The sequence below is a fragment of the Arachis hypogaea genome, chromosome 13 (genome assembly GCF_003086295.3).
Source record: "Arachis hypogaea cultivar Tifrunner chromosome 13, arahy.Tifrunner.gnm2.J5K5, whole genome shotgun sequence".
Lineage (NCBI taxonomy): Eukaryota > Viridiplantae > Streptophyta > Magnoliopsida > Fabales > Fabaceae > Arachis > Arachis hypogaea.
Window position 1 is genome coordinate 56,502,541 of NC_092048.1, and position 13,046 is coordinate 56,515,586.

The following is a 13,046-nucleotide window of genomic DNA, read 5'->3' on the forward strand; positions in this document are numbered from 1 at the left end:
TCCTGGACTAAAAAATAAATAAATAAATAAAAATAAAAAATTTACTCCTGTTAGAACCCATATATAGATTAACAAAAATATTATATATTATATACATACTAAAGTCAGTCACTATGTATTTGTATAGAGAAAGTATGGGAAACCAATCTAATTACTGTACAATGTGTACAATCAGAATATTTTTGTAACTAATATCAAATAATAATTATATTAATTAATTTTTATTTATTTCCAATTTAAAATACTGGACAAATAAGGATTCAAAACACTTATCACAGCATAACTGCCTCCCTCTCTCCCGTGTGAACAGAATTGCTTCTCTCCCAGTCTCATCCTCTCTCACCGGGCCACGCCGCCACCCATAACAGCCCCCGTCGCCCATAGCTTCGGGAGACGCTGCCGTGAACGCCCGAGCATCACCGTCGCGCAAGTTGCGTCGTTCACACAGCCCTAAACTTACCAGTCGGAAAAGCCCCTCCCTCAAGCCGGCGACCTTTTCACCCTCCGACGTCTTCTTCGTTCCCCTCTTGGACTATAAAATGTCAGTATAAAACTATTGTTCTACTTTATAGAGTATGTTTGTGTGACACCTAGGATTCAGATGTTCTTTGATTTTGAAAATTGAGCACCATGAAAACTGATCTCAGCATTGCAAGAAGGGGTTTTGCAGTAGGAATTTTTGGCTCTTCTGCTAAGCTTAGATCAATCAGCGCTCAAGCCTCTTTTGGTTTTTCTTCTAATGCTGATTCATGCTTTTGGTTTATTATGCATGCATTTGTGTGTATAGAAAGGAAACAGTGTTTGATTGGTGATTTTTTTTGTGTGATTTTGGTAGGTTTTACAATGGTAAATTTGCTGCTCATGCTGTACAATCTTTTCACTATGTTAATTACACCTTTCTTTCACTTAGCTTGGTGGTTAGCCATGATTATGAGAATCTTGATGATGCTGCAGCAGCAATAAATGACTTTTACTCTCTTCTAAAATAGTTAATTATTAAGTGCAACTACCGAACTATGTTATAAATTTGAGCTGCAACTTATCTCTACTTGTCACTGCAGACCATTAGAACTATGTCTGCTGAGGTAATACTATTTCTCTTCTCCTATTTAGTTACCTGATCGATCTCTTTCTTATCTTAGTTTCATTTTTATCTTTTCTTCTATAAAGATAATCTCTCTTTTTCAATTCTCAGGCCAATTTGGACATAATTCCCTACTTTTTCTTTAAAACCCTTTTTTTTTGGAATATATATATTTTCAAGATGAGTTCTTTCTGTTTTTTATTTGTTCCAAATTTAATGAATAAGCTAACTTAGTTGATAATGTTTTATGTGAGTGATAGGCATGCATGGTGTTTGAAACCTAAAAATATAAATAGTTTGGTTAAAAAGGCAATTTTTATCATAAAAAATAGAATTCGAACTGGATTAAAAAAAAATCAAATCTTATGTTCTGGAGGTAACTGGGAATGGAATATTTTTACTCATGATTAAATAGGTTTTTCTGTAACCAAGTTTGATAGTAGTTGTAAAAGCAAGAGCAATAAAATTCACAATCAAACTATTTTTTATTTATGATTCTAAATTTAAATGCAATATGCTAGATATTTTTAGCAATAAAACCTGATGTCTAGAGCCTGATTAAATCATGTTCAAATGCTATGAGATATCTCTTAGTCACTAAGATTTTAATTTTTATTATGGAGTGTCATAATAGGTTCTACCCTCTCTAGATGAATGCCATGATTGCTTTTGTTTATTATATGCATCTCACTTATTAGACCAAGATATTTCTATACATTTAACCATGCTGAATTCTCCATCCTGTTTAGCATTGGCATTATTATCTTTTTAATCATTTTTCAAAGTTTATCCATCTTACACAATTTTAATGGTTGATGAGCCTCTTATTTACTTTCTTTATGTTTCTTTTTTTAGGGCTATCTTTCTTAATCTGAAAGCAAGGTCTACACTAGCAACAATTAAGAAGACCTAAAAGGCAATAAAGCCTTCACTTTTTTCACATTTGGGTTGAATTTTCTCTTTTTTCTTCCTATGTGAAGTGGGTAGTTATGTAAAATAAAAATTTGTACAAAAAAATTTACTTTTTAAAGAAAAATAGTAATAGTTATGTAGAATAATACTATATGCAATCATGTTTAGAACTATTGATGTTGAGAATTTTTTTTATATTTAGAATTATGTCTTATATTGAGGAATTATGTTATAAAAGATTTAATTTTTAAATTTTGATATTAAAAAATAATTTTTTAATTTGAGAATATGTAAATGAGATGAGATTAATAAATGATTTGAAATTAAAAATAATAATTACAGGATTTGTGGAGGTTTGAAAATCTCACAAAATACTGAAGTGAGTGAAGTCAAGCTAGCGTCAGCAAATCGGACATAAGCAATACACGTAAATCCCCGTCCTTTAGAAAGACGATAGCGATTCTCTTCCAGTGCTTTAATTAAGAGTTCAAAGAGGAACCTATAAGAAAAAATTGTAGGAATAGCCGGAGCGTAGCTCTATCGGAACTTACCTCATCAGCGACTTTAACTTCCTATCGGCTTCGGTTAATTTGTGTTAAATTAAAAAATTAATTTGTGGGAGTTTTAAACTGCCACAAAAGTTCAATATAAAACCCCCACTAAACACTCACAAAACCCCCACTGAATAGATTGTGGAGGTTTTAAAAACCCCCCACAAAAGACCTCGTGGCACCTCAAATTTTGGGGATTTTAGAAACCCCTACAAACCATTTGGTCGGAGTTATAAACTTCCACAAATAAAAAAAAAAATGCCACAAGTTAAATAACAAGTTAAAACAAAATAACGTTCTAGTCTATATTGATTAGTTTCACAAGTTATATTTCTTCTACACGTTCAACCAAAAGTTAAAAATCTAATATAGATTAGTGTCTCTATGAATAAAAATATTCTTGATTTCTTTAGGTAGCATGTTGTTACCATTTTAGCACTCCTGTAAATAGAAAAAATCAAAACAAAAATTAGAAACAACATATAATACTAAGTACAATTGTTTTCATTCACTTTTCAAAATTTTTAGAAAAAATATGGCAGAACCTCCCTTAAAACTTGTATATTTCCACCGTTTATGGTTCCATAAAAAACAATCAATTCATTACTTATTTTTCAACCAATACACAACTAAATTTATCAAACTAAATTATTTTTCAACCATGGCACAACTAACATGTAATAAATAAATCTATATACAATTAAACTAGACTAGTAATATATCAATCATCTATGAATATGTATTAAAACCATAAACAATTTTATATGTACCTTTAATTGTCTAAGACTATTAAACTTTCCTTTTTCTTTTCCATTCATTGCATTTACCATCTTTAAGATTTTTTGTCTCTAACTTCATTCTCCCATGCTGCCCTTAAATTCATCAATAACAATGCACAGACCTTAAAAGAACACAGTGCTAGTAAAATAGAAAATCTAATAAGATGGTATTCGACAACAAATCACCAATAATTAAGTATTGACATAAGTGGTGAAGTTTAGCTTTAACAATGGAGAGTGATGGCCCTCCAAATTTTTTATAAAACATTAATATTACTTTGTTCAAGGAGTAAGAACTTAGTTATCCCAGGTTTAACCCTCACGCACATCGCCTATAATTTCTTTTAATTCAAATGTAACATATTAGAATGGTCTTTGACAAGAATTTTTTGCCTCCTCTAATAATTATTTCAAGCTTTGCCATCGATTGACATATTTTAATTAAAATCAGAACAAATGAACAATAATCAAAACATGTTTTTATTAGAATAAAAATAAATTAGAACCAATTAAGAATAACAAATCAACAATAATCAGAACATATTTTAATTAAAATCAGAATAAATCACAATCAAATATGGAGAACAAAGTAACAAATCAACATTTTGTGCAATTAAAATCAAAATAGTTCAGAACAAAACAAAGAGAATAAATCAATAATAATCAGAAGTTCAGAACAATAAATCAACCTTATAAATTATAATAACAAGTTCCTAACAAACCCAGCATTATAAATTATAATATACAAAGCTCAGACCTTAATCTTATTTTAGAATGAAAAAAATAGTTTAGAAACATTACCAGAACCAGCGCCGAGAAGAAAAGGAGCAGCTGAGTAGGGCTTGTGATCTTCTTCACCAAAAGAGCATCAGCGCCGAAAAGAATATGAGCAGCACCAAGAAAAAGAGGAGCAGTGCCAAGAAGAAGAGGAGCAGGAGAAGAAGAGGAGCAGCAACAACGAGGAGAAAAGGACCACGAACAGAGCAGTAACCTTCACACTTCGCGGCCGCTGTTGGTGGCGTTGTGACTAAGGTTCTCTGGCAAGTAGTGCAGTGCGGAGAAGCTGTGTAGCACGAAAGCAGGGCAGGCGATTCCGAGGAAGAACACCGTGAGGCCAATGACGATGGCCGGTGGGTGTCTGAACAAGCATTCACAAAGGGTCTGAGAATGGGAGATTAGGATTTGGGAGCTTGAGGTCTTTGTACCCTAGAGAGAGAGAGAGAGAGAGAGAGAGAGAGAGAGAGAGAGAGAGAGAGAGAGAGGTGCTTCTTCTTCCAGAAGCTCCATTGTTCAGCTACACTATGGAGTGCAAGTGCAGAGAGGGTTGAAAAAGGAGTGAAAGTGAGAGAGTTAGGGTTTTTTATTTTTTTACTTTTCTTTTTACATTTAATTATTTTATTTTTATTTGTGTTTAACAATGCAATTAAACTTTTTTAAGTTTCAAAAATTAATTTTTAGTTAACATTTAAAATTTGATTATTAGTAAGAATTATATATTAATTTTTTGAAAGAATATAAAATAATATCTATAATTTTTAAAAATTAATTATTTAATCTTTAATTTTTTGTCAAAAATAATTAATGAATACAAATAATATTTAAAAATTTTAATTTTTGAAACAAAATAAAATTATCCTAAAACAATTATATAAACAAGTTTTTTTTACTCTTAAAGATTTTAATATTTTAAAATAATTTTTTTAGTTACAAAAAAAAATACTTATATTTTATGACAAACAAATAAATTGTTACAAACAATACTGAATTTTGTAACAAATTAATTTTTTGTTATAAAACAATTGGAGTTTTTGAAACAAAAAGATATTTTATTACAAAATAAGTTGAATTTAAGCAACTACTTTATCCTTTATTACAAAAGATAATAAAATTTTGTAACAAAATACCAGTTCGTTACAAAATCTATCATAATTTGTAACAAAAAAATAGGTTGTTGCAAAATATTAGCACGTTTTGTAACAACTTGTATTGTTGTTACAAAACATTATTATTCTATAATAATCACCAGTTATTGTTACAAAAAATCATCTTTTGTAACAATTTTAAATTTGACACAAAACTTTTGTTACAAATGTTTCATCGTAGTGATGTGGAGTTCGAACAATTATCTAATATCGTCGAAAAACCTGACCTGAATTTCAATTAGGAAGGTTATAACAGGGAAAGCAAAGAGAAATACGAAGGCAACTATTATTTCATTGATCCTAATATAGATGAGGATCAAGCATACTGCATCATCAAGTCAGATGTAGAGGACTTTGCAAATGGACTAGTAAGTGAGCATCCATATAAAGAGCCATCTTTCATGCACGTTTTGGATCTCGAGGCTATAAATACACTAGAATTTCAAGAATATACCAATGCAAGTATGTAGTTGCGAGCACACTATTTTAATTAGTAAGTTAAATATTGAATTTGTAGAATTAGATCTTGCAGTGTGTAAACATATTTCGTGGTGTTGTTGAAGATCTATCTATTACTGCAGATAGTGAATTTGTCGTCGGAATGAAATTTAATTCTAGAGAGGTTGTGATAAAGACAGTAAAAGATTATACGATTTTCAGAGACAAAGTCACCTCTGTTTTTAATGTTGCCCTGCTCAGTATTAGATTCATGGTCAATAGTCATCTGTACAGCCTCCCATCTCCTTGACAGAACAACTCATGAATATCCAACATTGGCTACCCATAATTTCTAATTATTTATAAGAATTGCAGTCACAACTAACGTTACAGCAAGACCATCGGTAAGAAGAGATACTGCCAATCAAATCTGTAAGCAAATTTAAAATGTAGCCATAAATTTTGATCTCTGACGTGCAACTAGTGAGGTGGCCAGAGTGGCACAGAATGTTACATCAGTTACTCTCATTAACAATAAAAAACCTGGATGACAAGAATGAAACAAAAAATAATTTCAATACTGAAATGCTAGTTAATCTATTTAGCTATTTTCCAGGGATAATCAACTCAAAATGCTCAAACTCAACATCATTGACTAAAAAAATAATCATGATGATATTGATTGGTCTTTTTGTTAAGATAAGACACAAATTAAATTGAAAAGATTAAAATAACCTAAGAAGGAAGGCATGCACGTTCTTTAAGTTTAAAATGATATCTTGTTTATATATATATATATATATATATATATATATATATATATATATATATATTATAACCCAACATTATATAGCTAATTGCAATCAACATTTAACATAACAATAAAAATCTTAAATTTCTAAAAATAAGACCTTTGAAATTCAATTAAAAAAAACATTTAAAATTCATACTTAATAAAAGCTCATTTTAATATTATCTAAACTTAGCTACTATAATCTTATAGATCTTCTTAGTATAATAATTATTTTTTTTAAATAGACATGAGCTAAGAAGTAAAAAAAATTAAGGAGCTATGGTTTAGGATTTATCCTTCTTATTTATATTGGTATCTAACTCTGTATCACAATCATCATAAGTCACAAAATGCAATAATTCATTAAAACAAAATTTAATTGGAAATTTAACAGCAAGGCCAAGGTTTAGGTCAGAACTTAGAAGAAAAATAAAAGGGTCTAATTAAGTAAACAAGGCTCCGACATACCACGTCTTTGCTTTCACTATTGACATGCAGAGAAGAATAAGTAAGTAAATCTGAACAAGAAAGAGAAGAGAAGATACTTACAAAGAGAAGTGTGAAGAAAAAAGAGAATGTCGGAAAGCGATAAAAACGGAATAAGCGAGTTCTTTGTTCTTAATACATGAAAAATGAAAAAATGGAGAATGAAGTAGTTGCTAGTAACAAATCAAGAGTCCATTTCAATTTTCATAAGGAATATATATATATATATATATATATATATATATATATATATATATATATATATATATATATATATATATATATATATATATATATATATATATATATATATATATATATATATACCTAAAAGTGTTGCTGGTGAAAATCTGAATTGTAGAGAGATAATTAAGGAAATCAACTTGAATTTGGAGTCCTTGTCTTTTCTGTTTCTCTCAATAAATTGTTTTCTTGTCCTTTCTGTAAACTCCGTTAAATTAGTAGATAATTAGTCAATAAACTAATTTTTAATAAGGAAGATTAGAAATGTGAATATTATATCAAATTAGGATAGAGCTCATTGAAACGAAAATTTTGACACTAATTTAGAAGAAAACGATCCAAAATTGGACCGAACGGGCCGAACCGGTTGAACTGGACCCAACCAACCCAGCAATTAAAATGAACCTAAGCCTTTCTCTTCTTCATTTCAGCAGAAACGAAGCTGAAAGCCTTCCAGGGAAGGAAAGAAGAGAAAACTCACTGAAACCCTTACGGTGAATTCCAACCCCTGTAACTCCTCTGTCCAAGCTCCGATCGCCGCACCGTTTGCGGCCACGCGTCCACCGTGTCGAGTTCTACGTTTCTACCAGAACAATTTCATAAGTAAACTATTAATTACTCTCAGCCACTCTTTTCCCCCAATTTTCCAAAATTGGAAGAGATGTTGAATTTCTTTGATTTCTAATGTTTTAGGATCCAATTAGCCTGAGAAAAATGTTCACTCTTACTTATGTGAAGCTTGGGTAAGGTAAGGATACTACAATTCTATTTTATTTTTATTAAATTTGTGTTTTGGAAATTAAATTGGGTAGATATGTGTTATAAATGCGTATTAGGTTGTGAATAAATAATTGGAGTTTGAAATTGTGAATATTGGAACTTGGAGGAAGCTAAGCTTAGAGTGTATTGAGCTTTTGAGGGGCTGTCTTGGCTTTTATTAAATTGCTTTGGTCGCTACGTGGAAATCGGCCAAGGTATGGTTTAGGTTTCTTGCATTTAATATATAATGTTCTGTGAAAACTTAGGCTAGATGACCATAGGATAAGTTGGAACGTATGTGTATATTGTGGTTTAGTATCTTGTTGTTACATATGGATTGGTATGGTGCTGATTAGTTGAAGGATTGGTAAATTGTTAATTATTGATTTGAGGATATAATTATGTGATTTGTAAGCTATGGTTTGATTGTGAAATTTGGTATGTAAATATAATTATTGTTGGAGGATTTGGCTTGTATATACATGTTTATTGTTGGAGTGGAAAATGATTTTATGGTGGTTGTTGTGTTGAGGGAGAAGGGTATTTTGGTGCTTGTACGTGTAGGAGGTTGTTTTGGAATTATGGGAAATGTTTGAATGAAAAAGAGATTTTGGCAAGTTTACCAAACTTTGGTCTTGGGCCGAACTTCGACAGGCTATAACTTAGTTTCCGGAACGCTAAATTGATTTCAACTTGTTTTAAATGAACATTGGATTCGTGAAGTTTATGCCGTTTGAAGAACGGAAGAAAAACGATTTAAAATGATTGAGTTATGCCCGTTGGAAGTTTTGGTGTTAAATTTGTGAATTCTGCAGCTAAACACTTCATGGTATGCAGCTTTCTGGTTGATCCTTTTTTTTAAGAATGTACGTCCACGCAACCCACGCGCACGCGTGACATGAAGTTTTCACCCACGTGTATGCATGACAAAGGGATGCGCACGCGAGCTGCACCTTCACACTCACACGCGTACGCGTGGCCCCTATTTCACCAAACATGGTTTTCAGCATCTTAAACTATATTTCGAACTTCTAAACCTCTATTTTCATTCCTTTAGTCATAAATAGTGGTATTAAACTTGATAATCAGATGAAGTTAGGAGATGGGGATAACTTGAAGGTGAAGTAAAGCTAAAAAGTGATGAATTGATTATGAAATGTTACGGGTGATCATATATGATACTTGGATGGATTATTCAAATTTGATTATGTATGATACTTGCCTTGAATGATTAAATAATCTGAGATACGAAATTCTCTGGATAAAGTACCGTGGCGTGCCACCACGTGTACTAGGTTGAAAACTCGATACTCTGTTGACCCTACGACGTAAGGGTGACTGGGCACTTATAAATTCCCGGGAATGTTAACCCCCATTGAGCAATATTGATTATTTGAGAAAAAGCTATGCATAGACTCTTGGGGATGCACGTCGAGGGACAGTCTAAGGTTTTCGAACTTGTCGGGTTGGCTGGATAACCGACAGATGAGCCTCATCAGCCATAGGACAGGCATGCATCATATGCATACTACTTGAATTACTTGTTTGTGCATTAACTGGGTGTGCCTAAGTGTACTTGCCATGTTAAATGTATATTTGTTACCTATAATATTTGTAACTTTCTTGTGCTTGCCTTTATTTGTTTATTTGTCTGTGAAACGCTAACGGAGATGGAGCTATGGAGGAATGGCAGTACGGGACTTAGATTTAAGATTAAGTTAAGTTAGGTTTAGATACTTTTAGTAAACCACATTTTATGGCTTCTGTTTAATACTTTAAACTCTATAATCTGAGTGTCGGCATTCTAGGATTGCCTCTGGCATTCCCAGGACCTTATATATTATGTGTGTGACACCTTTAGCATACTGAGAACCTCCGGTTCTCATTCCATACTATGTTATTGTTTTACAGATGCAGGTCGAGAGGCATCTCGTTAGGCGTCTAGACACCTGAAGTAAAGTGGTTACTGGGTTATGTTGTTGTACAGTGATGTATATATATGTACTTAGCTTTCTCTCTGCATAACTTATTCTTTTTTATCCTCTTAGAGGTTTATGAAGAGACAGGATTTTGTTTATGTATATTTGGGTTTTGGATATGTATGTATATATATATATATATATATATGTAAATATTCTCCGGCCAGCCTTGGCTTCGCGGGCTGAGTTAGGAGCTTGTTATTTTGTATCTTTGGCACTATATTCCTACTATTGTTATCTTATGTTCGATAGTTATAGTTTTCTTAGCACGCAAGTTAACTTGTTTCTTGAGCGTTGCGATTTTATTTTGCGATTTTTATTTCATCTACTCTTTAAGGCTCCTAGTATATTATAATCTTTCTGCTATTATATGTATACATTATATTGTAGAGGTCATAATACCACACAACCTTTGTTTTACGGCTTAAGCGTAAAGCTCAGTGTGGTAGGATGTTACACTTTCTCTGTTCCTTTCTGTTCCTCTCAAGATGCTTCCTAATCCCGAAATCTCACCGCCAATTACTCCTACAATGTAGAGTCATAGATATATTTAATCGGTGTTATGAAAAAAATTGAAAGAAATCATAAAAATCATAGAAACGATTACTACACTACTAGAAAACTAGTTATTACAGACGGATATTTCCGACGGATTTTATCCCACTGAAATACAGACGGAATTTCAGAGGGATTTTTTTGTCGAAAAACAAAAAAAATAGATTAGTATAAATTACAGACGAAAAAGAAAATCCGTCTATAATTCCGTCAGAAAAATTAATTTTTTTCCGTGGAATGGTTACAGACGGATTTTTCCGTCTGTAATTTAAATGAAATCCGTCGGAAATATTAAAAACCCTAGTTGAAGATTCACTCCATTCACTCCATTACTTCACAAAACTCTCCCAGCACGCACCACGCACTCCCAGCACGCAGTGGCACCCTCCTCCCCTCCTCGTCTTCTCAGCCCTCCGTGTCTCACACCAGTCACCGGCGAAGCTCGTCGTTCGAATGACGACGGTGACGACCGACGATTGACGTTCGACGAATGACGACCTACGGTGCTGCCCTGCTTCTCGGTGACCACTGACGCTTCTCTGCTTGGCCCGGTCGTCTTCTTCTTCTCTATTACTTCCTCGCCACTGCTGTGCGCTGCTAGTCCCGCTCCTTCTGCTCCGCTCTCTTCTCCGGTCTTCTTCTCAGGTAAATAATTAATTTTATTGTTTAATTAATATGCAGGTTAGGGAATAGGGATTTTGATTATCAGATTTTGTGAATTTAGGGATGTGGGTGTTGATTTTGATTATTAAGATTCTGATTAAGGGTTTGGGTGTTGATTTTTTATTATTAGAACTCTGATTAGGTGTGGGTGTTGATGCTTCCAAACCCAAATGGAGCATATTTCTTAGCTTTTGCTACTGTTTTGCACATTCAATTTTTTTCTTAAATTATTCTAAAGTCCTAATAAGAGTGTGAGCTTGTGTTTTTAATAAGAGTGTGAGTTTGTGTTTTTTGTTAAACATGAAGCTAGGGAAGACAAGGACAAGGTACAAAAATGGAGATCTGCTCTAGCTAAAGCTGCTGAAATTTCAGGATTTACTTATCCATTGGACTCTGAGTTGTAAGCCTCCTCCTCTTTTTTATTTTTACTTTTGTTTTATTTTCATTTTCATACTTGTTACTATTTGTTGTTAGTCAAATGACTTATTTTCTGTATTTTTTATGGCGAGTGAGAACAGGATTGATTAGGTGTGGGTGTTGATGCTTCCAAACCCAAATGGAGCATATTTCTTAGCTTTTGCTACTGTTTTGCACATTCAAAATTTTTCTTAAATTATTCTAAAGTCCTAATAAGAGTGTGAGTTTGTAAGTTTGTATTTTTAATAAGAGTGTGAGTTTTTGTTTTTTGTTAAACATGAAGCTAGGGAAGACAAGGACAAGGTACAAAAATGGAGATCTACTCTAGCTAAAGCTGCTGAAATTTCAGGATTTACTTATCTATTGGACTCTGAGTTGTAAGCCTCCTCCTCTTTTTTATTTTTACTTTTGTTTTATTTTCATTTTCATACTTGTTACTATTTGTTGTTAGTCAAATGACTTATTTTCTATATTTTTTATGGCGAGTGAGAACAGGATTGAGATTGTGTTGTGTTGTGTGTGTGTGTGTGCTGTCTCTGTAATCTGTACCCAGTAGTCCCAATTTTTTAATTTTGTCTCTTGCATTGAAGAGTTATCTGCACTTCACATCACGGGTCACTCATATCACATTCATATGTCTCACTAGTTTTTCAAGCCGTGTCTGCGTTTTAAAAGCGGTGGTGATCTATTTGAAGCTTCAATGATCAATGATATGTAATAATATATATTTGTATTTATTTATACGTGATTTTCCTTTTTACCTCTTGTGATGATGTTTTTTTCTAAATTATCTTAGGTGAGTTGTTGGAGTTCGTTATTGACACTGTCCACACTTCACAGTGCATATGAATTGGATAAGTCTTAATGGTTATAAGTTATGATCCTTCCTTATTTGTTCAAAGAGCCAGAACAGTGAATCTGCGACACTGTGTTTCAGCTTGGCATCCACGTAAGTATTCAGATCTGAATCACTATGCAATTTTATGATTTTATCAACTCAATCTCTAAAATAAGTTTGGACGTTATGCCATCTCCTCCTCCTCCTCCTTCTTTGATTTTAAAATTTGGTTAAAGAATTACTTAGCGAATTCTGTGTTATTTTTTAGTCTGCTGCATAAAACAGACACGTTCTTTTCTTTTATGTTCAAAATCTTTCTGTGAAGTTTTCCATGTTGGCAATTGCTACTTAAAATGGTTAGAGCTATGTATGATTTGAGAAATAAAGTTTTTGTTTCTTCATATTAGTTTTTCTTTTGTGCATGTAAAATTCGAGATCTATAACTTGGAATAGAGGTTGTGGCTAACGAATATAATCCTGAATTTCAGAGGGGTGTTTGTAAAAATTGTTTGCTTGCATGGTTGGATTTGATATCTTTGATAACTTGGGGGAATGATGGATATTGAAGAAGAGAGCCCCATGTCTGGGTCCTTAAAAGCCATGATTCTAATGATGGATATTATAATG

At 32.6% G+C, this 13,046-nt stretch overlaps 2 long non-coding RNA genes across 2 annotated transcripts; one reads left to right on the top strand and one right to left on the bottom strand.

Annotated features, from left to right (window-relative positions):
- Positions 1 to 2,827: 2,827 nt before the first annotated feature.
- LOC140178161 (uncharacterized) lies at positions 2,828 to 4,887 on the bottom strand. The gene is made up of 2 exons (XR_011870404.1): positions 4,128 to 4,887; positions 2,828 to 2,988 (listed from the first exon to the last, which is right to left on the bottom strand). It is a non-coding gene; the product is annotated as an uncharacterized lncRNA (long non-coding RNA).
- A 5,935-nt stretch (positions 4,888 to 10,822) lies between these two features.
- LOC112735933 (uncharacterized) lies at positions 10,823 to 12,681 on the top strand. Its single transcript, XR_003168628.3, has 3 exons — positions 10,823 to 11,146; positions 11,471 to 11,564; positions 12,378 to 12,681. It is a non-coding gene; the product is annotated as an uncharacterized lncRNA (long non-coding RNA).
- The last annotated feature ends 365 nt before the right edge of the window (positions 12,682 to 13,046 follow it).